Consider the following 18921-nt stretch of genomic DNA (forward strand, 5'->3'; position numbering starts at 1 on the left):
ATGTAGGTATGCTCTACTGGGTACAATCCTCATCCACATACACTACTCATGGACTATACAAATACTATACCTCTCTATTGATGCCGCTCACTCGTGGAAGCATGTATGTGGGCATCTCTATCACTCACGGGTTCCCCATCACAAAAACCTTATATCATAGCATAATATAGAAAGAGAATAAAAAGAGATACTATGCACGTTTCAACATGAATTTCCAAGCTATGGAAATTCTACACTTGCATTCTTTAAAAAACATACACTTTCCATATATGAACATATCATTTCATCATGACCATTTTGTGGATGCATAACAAATTCATTGAAACATATCATCCTTAGGCTTGTTTATACATACACAAGCGCATACTTAGGTGGTATATAACATATTACACATAGCCTCCATGGTCATTCATTACATCAAATATATATGTTCATACAATCATTAAATAATCATAAAGACCACTCATTCAAACATGCTTCACAACCCTTTAAGCACCATTTTCATACTTAGGATCAATCATTGATTATTAAGCTACAAGCAAATTAATAAAGTGGAATCACTTTTGAGATAGTCATTCTGCACATGTCATATTCAAGAAGCCATATCTCAAGTTATACACATCGGATTGCTATGATCTTTGTCTTATTTTAAAGATTAGAGAAAGGGCTACAATGTTTATGTTTAGGACTTAACCCAGTTCGATAGGTAAGATGCCCAAAAATCACTCAGAAGGTCATGGACTTGACAGGGCAACCTTGGTAACATGCCTACTTTAAGGCTTTTCCATACGTATTTACCTCCACTTACTCCCTAACCTTCCCTAACCATTCTCCCCTGTGAAAACAGGTTAAAAGATCAATAATATACATTCAAACTTCAAGTCTTGCCTTTCTCTAACCCTTTCCTCCTTAGGGTTTAGCCAACTCAGGCATGCAATTTGTCTTTGGATTTTCATCAAACACTTCATATGCACATGCAACTACCATGCTGGCTACACTTCCATAACTCTCTAATTCAACAAAATTGTGAGCCAAAAACTCACTCATTATAGCATCAGACCTGTCCATTTTCAACAATTCTATATATGATATTTATACAGATGTCTCACTTCAGGGACTTGGTGCTATATTGATGTAGTTGGGTAGGGTAATAGCTTACCCTTCCCGACAATTAAAAAAGTATGAGACAAGATACCCTACGCATGATTTAGAGTTGGCCGCGGTAGTTTTTGCACTAAAAATATGGAGGCATTACTTATATGGAGCAAAGAGCAATATTTATACTGATCATAAGAGTTTGAAGTATTTCTTCACCTAGAGGGAGATGAATATGAGACAGAGGGGATGGTTAGAGCTAGTCAAAGATTATGATTATGAGATTAAGTATCAACCTGGAAAAGTTAATGTAGTAGCTGATGCCTTGAGTAGAAAAGTTTATTTGTCCCGACTCACAATGCAGAAAGAACTATTGAAAGAATTATGCAGGGAACATATTGAGGTGATATCAGGAAGGATTGCCAGCTTGGAAATTTAGCCTACTTTATTGGAAGAAATAAAAGAAAAGCAAGTTTTTGACGAGTGGTGTAAGAAAATAAGTCAACAAGTGTTGGAAGGCGAGATATTAGAATTTCACCTTCTAGATGGTGTCCTCCATTTCTGGAATCGCATATGTATTCCTCAAGATGTTGAGTTGAAGAAGAAGATTCTTGAGGAAGCTCATAACACACCATATACTGCTCATCCTGGAGGAACCAAAATGTATCAAGATCTAAAGAAGAATTATTGGTGGCCAGCTATGAAGAAAGATATCGGAGATTATGTAGCTAAATGTCTGGTTTGTCAACAGGTTAAAGCAGAGCACTAGAGACCATCAGGACTACTTCATCCACTTAGCATTCCTGAATGGAAATGGGAAGATATATCAATGGATTTCATTACAAGCCTTCCAAGAGTTTAAAAGGGTTATAATGCGCTATGGGTGATAGTAGATAGATTAACCAAATCAACGCATTTTCTTCTAGTAAGGGACAATACCACCTCAGAGCAGTTGGCCCAGATCTACATCAGAGAGATAGTTAGATTACATGGGGTGCCCAAGACAATAGTATCAGATAGAGATTCCATATTTGTTTCAGCTTTTTGGACTAGTCTACAGAGAAACTTGGGTACTAGTTTAGCATTCAATACAGCTTACCACCCACAGACAGATGTCAAACTGAGAGAACCAATCAGGTGCTTGAGGACATGTTGAGAGCGTGTTGTATAGATTACAAAACAACCTAGCATGAGATGATACCATTGATAGAGTTTGCTTACAATAACAGCTATTAGTCTACAATTAAGATGAGTCCTTATGAAGCTTTATATGGTAGATGATGTAGATCCCCACTATACTGGGATGAAGTGGGAGAGAAAGATGCTTTGAATATAGCTCGTGGACCAGAGATAACTCAGAAAATGATGGAAGATATTAAGTTGATCAAGAACAGAATGAAGCAAGCTCAAGACAGACAAAAGAGCTATGCAGATTTAAAGAGAAAGGATGTAGAATTTGAAGTGGGTGATAAAGTGTTTATTAAGATTTCCCCCTACAAGCAGGTAATGCGATTTGGTGGTAAGGGAAAAATTGCCCCTAGATATATTGGCCCCATTGAAGTGTTACAACAAGTGGGAAAGGTAGCTTACAAATTGGCGCTACCACCAAATATGGATAAAGTGCATAATGTGCTCCATGCCTCAATGCTTCGAAGATATATTAGTGATCCCTCCCATATATTAAAAGTAGAAGAAGTGGACTTAGAAGAGAATCTTGTTTATGAGGAGCATCCAGTACAGATATTGGATAGAAAGATTATGGAGCTCCGAAACAAAAGTATTCCACTCGTAAAAGTCATATGCAGGAATCATAAAGTAGAAGAAGCAACATGGGAGGTAGAACAAGACAAGCGAAACTGCTATCCCGAGTTGTTTGTTTGAATTTCGGGGACGAAATTCTTATAAGAGTGGGAGAATTGTAACGCCTACATGGAGGTACGTAATTTAATTTATGCTCTTATACCTTTAGTTGATTTTTGTTAAAGTTATTTTGAGAAAATGTGAAGAAAATGCCTTAAACTTGCATTGAGGGTAAAATGGTCTTTTCACTCAAAATTAGTTGAAATTGTGGGGAGTGAAAAGAGATAGAATTTCATGGAGAATGCAATAAAAATGCGGGCATTATGGTAATTGACTAAGGGACATAGATGGAATTTTAGAGAAAGTGCAAGGGCAAAATGCGAACACATGTATGGTCGGTAGCTGACCTAGAGGAATTAGTAGGTCACCTAGGGGTCCTGTAATAAAATCTTGAGTCTTTAAGTATGGTCGTCTTTTCCTTGATCCAACTTCAAGTACAATACAAAAACATCATATTAAATTTACAATAAAATTAATCTCAAACTAATTTTACATCAACAAATTTAGAAACCTCGATTTACATTCGAGGGGAATGAGATGAGAAGAGAATGAACATCGAGAAGAGGAGAAAGACAGGACACGCAGGCCCTATTAAATAAATTACAACCATACATACCCAAAAAAATTTAAAACATTCACCATAGGTCTAAGGCTCATGTACCGGGCATCATGCAATATACAAACAATTACATGACATACATTTAAAAAATAATCAATTTTTTAATTGAGTGGGTGAATTATTAATTACCCCCTGACAATCTACATATTTGGTCCAAAAGTTTTGAAACTTTTCAATCTAGCCCCTATGCACTCGGAAGTGCGCTCACTGCAGTGATGGGTTAGATCATCATAGCGTGCGCTGATTAACGTTGCGTTCACATTCCATGTACGTTCGCCAAGACGATGGGTTATATCGCCGCGGTGAGCATTGATTGCAAACAACGTTCGTCCTAAGGACGATCGCCGCAGCGATGGGTTATATTGCTGTGGCGAGCGATGATTTTGCAATCAGCGTGTACACCAACAACGCACACCACGTTAATGGTTTATATTGCCGCAGCGAGTGTACACGGATCTGTAGCAACATAACAGTTCAACCAGCAACCATAATACGCCAAACATATTTTGCAATCAATCTAAACTACTGATTTCAACAAAAATCCATAACCCAGTATATTCCAAATTACAGATTATCAACAAAATAAATTAATCAATTAATTGATTTCTTAAAACATGCTTTCATGGCAGCTTTTGTGTAGATTCATCAAGGCAACATGTTATCAATCAAATGCGTGTAATCAACCATTCACAAAAACTATAAAATCTACTACCCTAGGCCCTGATACCACTGTTAGGAAACGATCATCTAAGCTAGCGGAAAACAAAATAAATTTACATGATAGTTTGTTCCTTAGAACCAAGATCAGGGCACAAAAATTACAGTTTATAAATAATAATAGAATCTGCAAAAAATCAGTTTAAAGTTTAAGAAATCATACGCACATTTGGAGGCTCCTCTAAGTTTGTCTCTGAACATATTTCACTACCGACCCAAGTGTAGGATCGAACCAATGTAGTCCACATGAAAATAACTCTAACGAACTAAAGAGGGATTTGCTAGATTTGTTAGTGAACGACCCACTTACGCAGCGGAAAACAAAAACATAAATGACATGGATCGTTCCTTAGAACCAAGATCCGAGTATAATATCACAGTTTACATAATATATAAATTAAATCTGCAGAAAATCAGATTCAAGGTTCAATAATCTTACGCACGTTTGGAGGCTCCTCCAACTTTGTCCTTGAACGTTTTGCTACCGACCCAAGTGTAGGATCGAAATGACGTAGTCCACACGAAGATAATCGCAAGGAACTAAGGAGGGATTTGCTAGATCCTCCTTAGCCTTAAGAAACAAGAAGAAAAATCAAAGAAGAACTTTGATTCTTTGCAAAAACAAAATCTGGCGTGGGAGAGAGTTTTTGGGGCTGTGTTTTTCTTTCTTTTCAATGAAAATGAACTAATGAAAAATCTCAACATTTTACAAAGAAACATTTTCTTTTATAGTCTTATTTTAATGCCCTATTCCCATATGGAATAGGCTTGGGCTCCAACCCAAACACCCCATCTTACCAAACACTCCCAATTAGATATTTATTTTATTTCATCATTATCTTCAATTAAAATCAATTACTATATATATATATATATATATATTAACATTTAACAATAATGATAATTTATTTAAATATATGCGAACACATATTTAAATTGAATTTCACTTATTTAATTTTTCTAAGAAATTAAATAAAAGGCTATGACCTCAGCAAATTTAATTGCACTGTGAAATTACCAAAACACCCTTTCACCCAAAAAGATGAAAACGCCCTTCTTTCTTCCTGAGTCTTAAATTATCTTCTATGTGTGTGACCCATAGGCTCCTCATCATACCAGCATTGTATAGTATCGCGATTAACATCAATTAATCGTCTCACTAATACACAGACCAAGATTGGCCCCTAACAAGGCATCATGGCCACCCAATAGATTCGGATTCAACAAAGTAGCTACATGTCAACGATATGGTTATCGTACAATTCGATCCTTTCATCACACGTTATCTCGACGAGATGAAGGCAAAGAAATAGTGTCAACCTTTGGTTACTCTCGATGTTATGTATTCAGTTTCTTGACCATTGACTTATATTATAATCCGGATAGAGCAACAACTCAATCCGATTGTGGCCACAGTTTTACTGTCATTGCCATATATTGAATTGCGCCGTCAGATAACTTCTCATGTACCCAGGAGTGAAGAATCCTCTATCATTCCACCATAGTCTTGATACACTCCTTGATGCAGCCAATCACCACCGTATTGACAGCTCTGAATAAAACTACGTTAGGCTAGTGTCAAACTGCACCAATAAGTGCACAAGGCGCTCCGGTGATCTCAAGTCTAAGGATCACATGTACCACCATTCGTTAGAGGATTTATTCCATAGGCACTGGGGTTACCATCCATATGGAATCCTCTAGTGGGCCAGTCTAGTGAACTTGCTGTGGTATATCCGCCTACAACAAGCACCCATGTGTTGCACCAGGTTGTCACCAAACAATCTTGACAAGTGAGATCAGTCACTACCTCTCGACAAGGTCGTTCAACACTATGATAGCCTTATCGTATTATCTGTGCCCTTACTTCAGAATAATACTGGGGCTACGGACATTTCTAGAATGGCCACCTTATGTACACAGAGGGTTCTCACTATCAAGATTTGAAACACTTGATACTCTTGTCACGATTTGAAACACTTGATACTCTCGTCACGATTCTACCATTCTAAGGACATATATCAATACATATTGCAATAATAATGATTTACTCGATATAGAATAAAATGTTTTTTATTGATTAATGAACATTATTACAAAGAGTCAATTCTACAATAATTGATTGGCTCTAGGGCATCTACTCTAACAAGATCCTCTTTAGTCTTTAAGAACCAAAAGAAATCAATCAAACTTTGTTTCAAGCAAAAACATTCTGGCATGGGAAAGAAGAGAAAGGGGCTAGAATTTTTCTTTTAATGATTGAAAATGAATTAATTGAATAATTCACAAAGTGTTGCACTTATATAGTGCACACTTTGCCTTATTCCATCATGGAATAGGCTTGGGCTCCAACCCAAACACCCCTTGTATCCAAACAGCCCCCTTTAGATATTTTAATAATTATTATTGTTATTTTCAATTAAATTCAATTAAAATATATATATTTCATATATTAACATTTAACAATAACAATAATTATATTTAAATATAATTTCACTTGTTTAATTTTAATTAACAAATTAAATAAAAGCTATGGCCTCAGCAAATTTAATTGCACTGTGAAATTATCAAAATACCCTTTCGTCTAAAAAGACGAGAACGCCCTTCTTATAAACTGGTTCTTAAATTATCTTCTATGTGTGTGACCCATAGGCTCCTTATCATACTTGCAGTGTGTAGTATCGCGATTAACACCAATTAATTGTCTCACTCCACACAGACCAAGATTGGCCCCTAGCAAGGCATCATGGCCACTTGATAGATTCAGATTCAGCGAACCAGCTACTTGTCAACGATATGGTTACCGTACAATCTGATCCCTTCATCATCCGTTACCTCGACGAGACCGTGGCACAGAAATAGTGTCAACCTCAATTACTCTTAATATTATGTATTCAGTTACTGGACTAGTGACCTACATTATAAACTGGATAGAGCAACAACTCAATCCCACTGTGGCTAGAGTTCTAATATCATTGTCATTTACTGAATTGTGCAGTGAGATAACTTCTCCCGTACCCTAGAGTGATGAATCCTCTGTCTATCCACCATAGTCTTGATACACTCCTTGATGCAGCCAATCACCACCATATTGATAGCTCTAAATAGAATCGGTGCACAAGGTGCTCCGGTGATCTCAAGTTTAAGGATCACATGCACCACCATTAGTTAGAGGATTTGTTCTATAGACACTAGGGTTATGTAACGCCCACATGGAGATACGTAATTTAATTTATGCTCTTATACCTTTAGTTGATTTTTGCTAAAGTTATTTTGAGAAAATGTGAAGAAATGCCTTAAACTTGCGTTAAGGGTAAAATGGTCTTTTCACTCAAAATTAGTTGAAAAAGTGGGGAGTGAAAAGAGATAGAATTTCATGGAGAATGCAATAAAAATGAGGGCATTCTAGTAATTGATTAAAGGACATAGATGGAAATTTAAAGAAAGTGCAAGGGCAAAATGGGAAACTACATATATTTTTATGTTATGTCAAGGATTGAGAGTGAAACCCTAGCCACTCTTCAACCCATTTTCACACCACTTCTCCTCCAAATCCTCTCAGTTTCTTCACTTCTTTTTCAAAAGAATTCATAGATTTTGGGTATTTTTGAGCGGATTTTCAATCCCAAGCAACTTTAGGGAAGATCCTTGCACTAAGAAATGATTTTTCATTTTTAAAGTGTTGAATTTTGATGGTTTGTGCTCATAGGATTTAAGAAGAAGAGAGTGTGATCAAAGAAGATTTTAAAAGGGGTTGGATTGCTCACATCAAAGGTAAGTAAATCCCACCGAAGTTATAATTTGAGAAATCAAGTGTGTGGAGATTTTACATACATGTATATGCTTATGATTTGAGAATTGTTGATGAAATTGACGAATTATTGATGAGTTTGATGGTTATTGATGAATAGAATTTAGCCATGAGAAGTGGTTTTGGTTGTATGATGATTAATTGAAGTTTGGTTGAAGTTAGAAAGAGTTGAGTAGAATTTTTGGGAGTGTATTGTTTTGGACAGTTTTAGTAATTGTTAAGGGAGTTTTACTCCAAATATTGGTGGCTTGAGAAAGAGATAGAATTGTAGTCAAATTAGAGTTTGATTATGCATGCAATATGTTTGATGAAATGTCCAAGAGAAGTGTATGCGTGAGTTTTATTCATTTATGAATTGATATGAGTTTGTAGATGGTAGAGAGAAACTGATTTTTATGCTAATGGCATCCTTGCATTTAAACATTTGCATTTAGAAAGAATTATAAGCATGAAACCATCTACATACATACATCTTCATAAGAGCATGAAAAAGCACTAAAATATGTTAAAGAGAAAATAGACAGAAATGAGAATATTAAGATATTCAAATCTGAAATTTTAGTTAAAGACGTGTAAAAAGAAAAAAAGAAGAGAAGGTTGTTGTGATGGGGAGCCCGTGAGTGACAGATACCCACATGCACCCCGCCTTTAGTGAACGGCCTCAGAATTTAGAAAAAAGAATTGTACAGTCTTTTAGAAGTGCGTGTGGATGAGGATTGTACCCAGAATTAGAGAATTCACTCACACGGCCAAGGCTCCAAATCCATGCCTCAACCGAGTCCAATCGGCAAGAAAACAAAAAAATAGAAAGAAAGAAAGAAATAAAGAATAAGAAACAGAAAACAGAATAAGAAAAATAGGAAAGAAAATGCATAATCTATGCATTTATGCATTTGCATCATAAATATGCATAATACCATGCTCATTATCGTGAGTAGTGAAAAATTAGAAAGAAAAACAGTTAGCAAACAGAGAAAGGATGAGAAAGAATAAAGAAAGAATAGAGAAAGAATAAAGGATACTCGGGAAATGAGTTGTAAGGAAAGAAAATTCAGGATTTACTTAACGGAGAGAGAAGGGTAGCATAACGGGTTTACTTACTGAGCAATTAGTGCTCACTCCGTTGTTTTCAATGTTTTTGCAGGTAATAGGTGATTTGCGGTCACTCGAAATTTCACGCAATGTAAGGGATTGGGCTACACTGTCAAGTTGCTATTCTGAGTATATTTTGTGAATATTTGTATATAAAGAAAAATTAAATATGGGCCCATACTTTATTACTCGTTTATATGTGTATTTTCTTATATATATTTTTAATGAGTTTTATTGATTATTTTACGAGTATACTAGCTAGAAAGAAAGTATTACAGGTTACCATCCATATGGAATCCTCTGGTAGGTCAGTCCACTGAACTTGCCTATAGCAAGCACCCATTTGTTGCACCAGGTTGTCACCAAACAACCTTGACAAGTTAGATCAATCACTACCTTTCGACAGGGTCGTTCAACACTATGATAGCCTTACCATATTATCTATGCCCTTATTTCAGAATAATACTGGGGCTGCGGATGTTTCTAGAATGGCCACCACATGTGCTCATAGTGTTCTCACTATCAAGATTTGAAACACTTGATACCCTCGTCATGGTTCTACCATTCTAAGGACATATATTAATACATACAATGATGATTTACGCGATATAGTATAAAATGCCTTTTATTGATCAATGAACATTATTACAAAGAGTCAATTCTACAATAATTGATTGGCTCTAGGGCATCTACTCTAACACATATATGAGGCCTTCATGACAAAGGCAAATGATGGAGTTGCAACAAGGGGAACCAAGCAGAAAAGAATGGCTGCAAAGGGTTTTGAAGGTGTCCTTGCAGATTATCGGTTTGACGATAGGATGATGTAGTATGTTAAGGGGGAAGGCCCAAATATGGCAACAATTGGGCAAAGGGGAAAAAGGTATATTGCATCATGAACATCAAGCAAATGCATTAGATAACCATCTAGATCCTTGATTGCAACTGGAGTATTTATCGGGAAAAAGAGTTGCACACAGCGATGCAGCCACTGTGTAAGTGTTCTCACGGTTTTTGCGAAATAATGGGATGTTTGAGCAATTGGGTGATGAACTACTTATGGGAAAGTGGCCACACAAGCATGTTCCCATTCCGACTAATGACGTGAGGTAAATTGTGTATAAAACTTACATACTAATTCTATAATCTAATTCTAATAGTAATGTGTTCCTTATATTGTAATGCTGATTGTGGGTATATGCACTCAAACTTCTTGAGTTCGATATGACCAACACACCAATGGACAACTTAAACGACCATACAATGAGCAACTTTCGAAAGCACTTAGTTGTTGAGTACTTTCACAGTCAGATGGATCCCCTAGTTGCTATGGACTCTGCTTAGGTGGTTTATTTCTTTTGTATTATTGGTTGTGAGCAACAACGCTTAAGTTTGATACTTTCCATTCATATTAAATTATCTAATTTACATTCTCTTAAGCATTATATTTGTTGCAGATCTATTATTTAAGAAAATGTTATCATAGAAACAAGCAAAGGAAGACATGGTCACTAGCTCTAGCATTGGGTATCTTTGTGTTGGCTAGGTTGGTGCATTGTTTGAAGACCTTCCAGGCTGCTAGTTTTTTGTTTGTTTTGGATGGGGTTGGCTATTGGCTGTTGGGTTTGGTTAGACGATGTTGGTGTGCGATTTGGGTGCTGCTTGGGGGTTGCTGGTTGGGCACCACTAGCGTGTGTGTGTTGTTGACTTTTTGTACAATTTTTTGTTGGGTTGGGTACTACGGTTGATAGTGTGCTGGTTTGGGATTTGGGTGTTGTTGGGTTTAGTTTTTTGTTTTGGATGGTGGTTTTTTGTTTGTTTTGGATGGAGGTTGGTTGCTTGCTGTTGGGTTTGGTTGGACTCTGCTGGTGTGGGATTTGGGTGTTGCTAGGGGGTTGCTAGTCGGGCATTACTGAGGAGTGTGTTTGGCTGGCTTTTTCTGTAGTTTTTGTTGAAGATTGAACCCATTTTGTTGCATGCAAACTTGGCTCATGTTGAAAAGATAAAGGGTTGTAGAGCTGAAGAAGATGAAGGTGAAAATGTGGCAGAGTTGAAAATGAAGTTGAAAATGTGGCAGATGGCTCGTCTCTTTTGGTGCATGCTTCAAGAATTGGTTTTTTTAGGAAAACTCTATGTCTTAGAGTTTGGGTTTGGGAATAAACGATTTTCCTACTATTTTGGGTAGATTTAGGACTTTTATTTCTTGTTTATAATGATTTGTTTCCCTTTTTATTTTGAGTTTAATTAGGAATAAACTTTCTTAGTTTAATTATCTCTTACTATAAAAGAGATGAATGTTGTATTTTCATTTAATTGAGACATTTTATATTTATAAAAGAGCAGTTCAGTATTTGTTTTCCTTTTTACTTTGAGTTTAATTAGTAATGTTGTTAAATGGAATTAATATGTGTTGATGCAATTAGGTGGTCAAATAATCCTTCTAAACTACAGAATTGCTTAAGCGATGTAAACGATTGCTTAAGCAATCTTAAGCAACCTTGTATAAATAGGCCTTGATCGCTTAAGCGAAGACGACGTCACTTAAGCAATCATGACTTATTTGCTTTTGTACTATCAGAATAATCCTTCTAAAATACAAGATTGCTTCAACGATGTCAACACTTGCTTAAGTGATCCTGTACAGATAAGCCTAGACTGCTTAAGCGATAGGCAACATTGCGTAAGCGATCTAGGCCAATTTTCTTTTTACTTAGAATAATCCTTCCCAAATTCAAGATTGCTTAAGCGATGCCAATGCTCACTTAAGTGATGTTGTATAGATAAGCCATGATCGCTTAAGTGACAACCGAAGTCACTTAAGAGATCAAGGCTAATTTGCTTTTTACATAGAATAATCCTTCTCAAATACACAATCACTTAAGCGATGTCAATGCTCACTTAAGTGATCTTGTATAGATAAGCCTTGATCGCTTAACCGATAACTAAAGTAGCTTAAGCTATCAAGGCTAATTTGCTTTTTACTTAGAATAATCCTTCTCAAACACACAATTGCTTAAACAATGTCAACGCTCGCTTAAACGATCTTGTATAGATGAGCCTTGATCACTTAAGTGATAACCGACATTGCTTAAGCGATCAAAGCTAATTTGCTTCTTTTCTACTCAATCTTGTGATGTTGTGAACATTTGCGTGAGAAATTATATTCCATAATGTGGGCCAGCTGTCTGTGCAATCATCATCATCCATATTGGTAAGATGAGGTACATTTCTACTAACGTGTCACACTAGTGTGCTATGACATACCTCCATGTATCATATGGTTGTTAGTGTCACATATCCTAGTTGTTCTATATCGATGATGTGAACATCTGAGGTTTACATTAACGTTAGTAATCTTCTTAAATAACCTTAATATGTGTTGATGCAATAAGGTTGTCAAATAATCCTTCTAAAATATAGGATAGCTTAAGCGATGTAACCGATCGCTTAAGTAATCCTATATAGATAAGCCTGATCGCTTAAGTGATAACCAATGTCGCTTAAGCAATCAAAGCTAATTTTCTTCTTTTCTCCCGAATCTTGTGATGTTGTGAACATCCCAAGTTAACATTAATGTTAGTAATCTTCTAAAATAAATTGCCTTAATATGTGTTGATGAAATTAGGTTGTCAAATAATTCTTCTAAAAAACAAGATCGCTTAATCGATGTCAATGCTTGCTTAAGTGGTCTTATATAGATAAGCCTTGATCACTTAAGTGATAGGAGGCGTTGCTTAAGCGATCAAGCCTAATTTGCTTTAGTGTAAGAATCATCCTTCTCAAATACCAGATCGCTTACGTGATGTCAATGCTTGCTTAAACGATCTTGTGTAAATAAGCCTTGCTCGCTTAAGGGATATGCGATGTCGCATAAGCGATCAAGGCTAATTTGCTTTTTACTTAGTGTCAGAATAGTCCTTCTAAAATACAAGATCACTTAAGTGATGTCAATGCTCACTTAAGCAATCCTGTATAGATAAGCTGAATCGCTTAAGCGATAGACTATGTCGCTTAAGTAATCGAAGCTAATTTGCTTTTTACTTGGTGTCAAAATCATCCTTCTAAAATACACGCTCACTTAAGCTATATCAACGCTCACTTAAGTGAACCTGTAACGCCCCACTTGAGGTATGTAACTAATTTACGTTGCATTGCTTGAATCTTCATTGTTTTGCTTTTAATTGAGTTGTTATATTGTTAATATTGTTTGGTTGGTCCTTGGTTGAATGGATGTTGTGAGTTGATTGAGTGGTTGCCCTGAAATTTGTAAAGACTTGGCGAATTTTTGTGTTACAAACTTCACCGGGGCGAAGAAGAAGCTTTGCCGCGGCGAGGAAGTCCTGCAACCTACGGTGTAGGTTCTGTCAGTTTTCGCCGGGGCGAAGAAAGATTCTTCACCGCGGTGAAGGGCTTGGAAAAAATGTGTATTGAGATTCTAGAGATGTGGCAGCCTCGGATTCGGCACACAGCCCCGGCGACCCCACTCACTAGGAACTGTCCCCCCCCTTAAGGGATTTATTCTTCGCCTCCCCCACCACTCGAACCCAAGACCAAGGGGCTAAAGTCATTTGGGAAGCATGGTGAGTACCATCAGGCTAATTGTGATTATTCATGCATTGTACTAGTTTTCAGTGGATGTTACAAGAGAATTCTTCCATAAGGGCAAAATGACCTTTCTACCCTTAATTAGCAGGAAAAGTGGGGAGTAAAATGTAAGAGAATTTTATGAAGAATATGCTAGAATGGGGGTGTGATTGTAATGAGTTAAAGGACAATGATGGAATTCCCAAGGAAGAGCAAGGGTAAAATGGGAATGAATGGAAATAAATTGAGCTAAAAAGGGGTTAGTTTAGTAAACCCTTCATTCACTCTTCTTGCACCGCCTCTTCCATTCTCCATTTCCTCTCAATTCTTCCTTCAATCTTTCAAGGATTTTAAGAGTTTTTAGTTGGATCTTGGTAGAGAATAATCTAAGGCATCCTAAGGCAAGGATTCTTGCTTTAGATGTGAAGTTTTGCATATTGTACATTGAAGTCTTATGGTTTTATTGTTTAAAGTTGTAGAGAAGGGACGTTACTAAGGAAAAAGAGTGTTAGTGGAATCACACCATCACAGGTAAGTAAATCCCAATCCAGTTGATATTTGAGAAATCCTTGTGTAGGGATTTATTTATGCATGATATATGTTATATTAGTGAGAACTTGGGTTGAGATAAGTATTTATTTTGTGGTTGTTAAATACTTCATTGAGAAGTGTGATGTGTGATGAGATGTGTTTGTGATAATTGGAGGAGATTGAGAAATCATTTTGGAAGTGTTATTTTATGGCAGGGATTATAGTTTGGTGGAGGGAGTTTTCTCCCATTTTGGATGGTTCAAGAGAGGGATAGTGTAACACCTACTGAAAACTAGTACAATGCATGCAATTAACAATGGAAAATTTGCCCAAAAAGTTTCTTTTCATTACAATTCACAGTCTTTTATACACAAAAGTTACTGTTTACAAAAGTGCATTTCAAAAGACAAAATAGGGAAACAGTGTAGCTATTGCTCCTCGCGCGCCGACGCCCCTCCAACCGCATCATCACCTAGAACCTGCATCCCAAAAGGAAAATAACGGGTGACACAAATATGTGCTCAGTAAGTAAAACTCTCTAACTGTCTGTCCCCGTGTGGACTCGTAATTCTTTCCTTTTCTAATTCTGTTTCTATTTCTGCTTCTATTTCTGTTTCTATAACATCATGCCTCATCTTACCGGAGGTACGGCCGAATGGCGTTCACACACCACCATCTCATTCTCTATGGCTACGGGTGGAATTCACACAGTACCAACCCATCTTAGTGACTACCGGTGAGGATCACAAAGCACCAACTCGTTTCCTCCTAACTATCGGTGGAGATCACCTAGCACCTACCCGTTCCCATGAATTTTGGGTAACGATCACCAAGCATTTACCCGTCTCTAGTCACTATCGGGGATGATCACAAAGCATCACCCCCGCTTCTACTAGCCATTGGATGATGATCACAAAGCATCAACCTACATATCTCTTAACTAATCGGTAGTGGTCACAAAGCATCTACCCATTTCTATTACTCATTGGGTGACGATCACAAAGCATAACCCATCTTAAGGGCTATTCGGATGATGTTCACAAAGCATCAATCCGATTCCCATAACGGTCGGGTGATGATCACAAGCATCATCCCAACTATACTACTCTTCTAACTCATTCTATTGTAGCTTTTTCAATGCTCTCTACCCTTAGAGTAATTTTACCCACTACACTCTCTACTCATAGGGTATTTCTAAACACAAAGTTTCCTACTCTTCCTTAGGTCACTCTTCAATGCATATACACTGCACATGGATGATTCATCTCTACTAATGCCCTTGTGAAATGCCAACATGCAAAGTTGCAAGAATTAAGGTTCATTACTCACACTCAATTCTCTATTAGACATTTCTCAAACAACTCATGTGCACCATAAACCTCTATCATAGCCATGAATCTAAAACTTCTCCTAACCATCCAAAATGGGGAAAAACCCCTTCACAAAGCCATAATAACCTGTCAATAAAACACTTCTAAAAGGTTTCATAACACCCCTTCAAATCCTTCTCAACACCTTGCCAATCCAACAACCCATTTCTCTATTTACAAGGTATTAACATTCACAAAGCATAGAAATCTCTATTCATCATCCATACATGGCATATCACATGTATTCACATACACACATCATTACATTAAAACCCTAATCAAGAATTTCATAAATCTCAACTTGGGTTGGGTTTTACTTACTTGCTATGAGAGACTTCACCAAATCCTCTTTCCACTTGTCTTGACTATTCTCTCTACTCTTAACCAAAAGAATGAAACCCTCAAATTTCAATATGGGTTAAAACTCCCAAACACACAACTTAAGTAGAGATTCTTACCTTAGAAAGCCTTAGGTTGCTTTTTATACCCCCAAATCACTTCAAATCCCTTGGAAAACCTTGATCAAGAGAGAAGAGAAGTTGAGAGGAAGAAGAATGGAGTGCTGCGTTTGAGGAGAAGAAATGAGGGGTTTTGTTAATTCTAATCCCTTTTAATGAAATGTATAACAAAGCATTCCATATTGCCCTTACTCTTCTTTGGGAATCCATCTATATCCTTTGGTTCATTACAAACTCACCCCCATGTCAACACATTCTCCATGAAAATCCTTACAATTAACTCCCCACTTTTCCTGCTAAAAAGGGGTAGAAAGGTCAAATTGTCCTTAGGGAAGAAAATGTCTAAACTCAACCAACATTTATTTCGCCTGTCGCCGCGGCGAAGAAACATTTGTCGCCGCGGCGAAACTGTCCAAGAGTTTCACCCTTGGTTCAACCCATCTTCGCCGCGGCGAAGATTCTTCTTCGCCCCGGCGAAGCTTGGTACACTCAAATTCTTCTATTTTCAACCAATTTCAGGGCAACATCAACATAACATTCAAACAAACAAATATAACAAAACCAACTCGATTAAGGGCGAAAGAGGAAACAATAACAACGTACCCAAGCGGGGCGTTACAGATAGAACTATAGATAAACTAGAGTATTTGTATGCACAATAATTGTTTGATGAAATGCCTAAGAGAAGTATGAGCATGATTGGTGAACATTCATTTTTTGGTACATTGCATATGGCATTTCCTAAGTGCATTAATGAGCATGAACCATCCATATGCATTAATTGTGCATTGAAGTAGTTTGAGAAAGAGTAGAGAACTTTGTGACTAACCTACTCTAAGCATTAAGCTACACTATGAAGTAGTTTTGAGAAGAGTAGAGAACTATGTGAATGAACTACTCTAAGAGTAGAGAGAATGAGAAGGCACTAAGAACGGGTTGGTGCTTTGTGATCTCCACCCGATAAGTATGAGAATGTTTGGTGCTTTGTGATCTCCACCCGAAAGTTGTGAAAGCGGATTGGTGCTTTGTGATCTCCACCCAAAAGTCATGAAGAGTGGGATGGTGCTGTGTGAACTCTACCCAGCTGTGCCTCCGGTAAGATAGGTTTTGACATACAGCAGCAGTTAAGTAAAGAGAGCTGTGTGAAAGATGAGTACTGTAAGGAAAGAATTAGAGAGAGAGTTATGGGGATAGTCGAGTAGAAGATTTACTTAAACATTATTTCGTGCTCACCCCGTGTTGTTTTTCTTTGTGGTTCCAGGATCTAGGTGAAAATGCGGTTGGATGGCGTCCGGCAAGCAAGAGTGATAGTTACACTGTCCAGTGTTTTAATACCATTTTGTAAATGATACTCTGTTTTGTATAAATATGTTTATATGTAATAAAGAACGAAACTTTGGGCCCATTTATTTTTGCTACTATACATATATTCTACTTGATATATTTCTACAAGTATCCTTGTAAAACAGTCATTAGAACCTGTATGGATACAGTGATCGTATAAGTAGTAGGCGACATCGTTTAAGCATCAAGGCTATTTGCTTTTTACTTAGTGTCGAAATCATCCTTCTCAAATACTAGATCACTTAAGCGATGTCAACGCTCGCTTAAGTATCTTATAGATAAGAGCGTCAAGGCTAATTTGTTTTTTTACCTTGTGTCATCCTTGTTAAATACACGTCGCTTACGATGTCAACGCTCGCTTAAGTAATCTTGTATAGATAAGCCTTGATCACTTAAGCAATAGGAAAACGCTTAAGCGATTAAGGCGAATTTGCTTTTTACTTAGTGTCGGAATCATCCTTCTCAAATACTAAATGCTTAAGTGATGTCCACGCTCGCTTAAGTGATCTTGTATGATAAGCCTTGATTGCTTAGGAGATTGGTTACACCGCTTAAGCAATCAGGCTAATTTTTTTTTTTACCTTGTGTTAGAATCATCCTTCTCAAGTACATGATCGTTTAAGCAATGTCAACACTCGTTTAAGCAATCCTATATAGATAAGTCTTGATCGCTTAAGCGATAGGCACATCGCTTAAGCGATCAAGGCTAATTTGCTTTTACTTAGTCTCAGAATCATCCTTCTCAAATACCAGATCGCTTAAGCGATCTCAATGCTCGCTTAAGCGATCCTATAATAGATAAGCTTGGATCGCTTAAGCGATAGACTACATCGCTTAAGCGATCAAGGCTAATTTGCTTTTTACTTAGTGTCAGAATCATCATTCTCAAATACACGATCGGTTAAGCGATGTCAATGCTCTATTAAGCAATCCAGTACAAGTAAGTGTTGATCACTTAAGCGATAGGGGACGTCGTTTAAGCGATCAAGGCTAAATTTCTTTAGTTTCAGAATCCTGCTTCTCAAATACACGATCGCTTAAGCGATGTCAACGCTTGCTTAAGCGATCCTGTGTAGATAAGCATTGCTCGGTTAAGTGATGGGCAACGTCGCTTAAGCGATCAAGGCTAATTTGATTTTTACTTAGTGTTAGAATCATCATTCTCAAATACCAGATCGCTTAAACGATGTCAATGCTCACTTAAGAGACAACCATATAGATAAGCCTTGATCGCTTAAGCAATAAGCAACGTCACTTAAGCGATCCAATATTTTTGTGTTGTACTTACTGCAATAAGTTTAATTTACATATCTATTTGTAAATTACTATGGTTTTTGACCTTTAACAACTACAACTTGGAAAAAATAAAGCAACTCTACAACACAAACATGCAATGTAGAAAGCTATGAAAGATGTATAATAAAAACACCCATTGTTTTA

This window comes from Pistacia vera, unplaced genomic scaffold, assembly GCF_008641045.1.
Source record: "Pistacia vera cultivar Batoury unplaced genomic scaffold, PisVer_v2 Contig534, whole genome shotgun sequence".
In the NCBI taxonomy this organism is placed as follows: domain Eukaryota; kingdom Viridiplantae; phylum Streptophyta; class Magnoliopsida; order Sapindales; family Anacardiaceae; genus Pistacia; species Pistacia vera.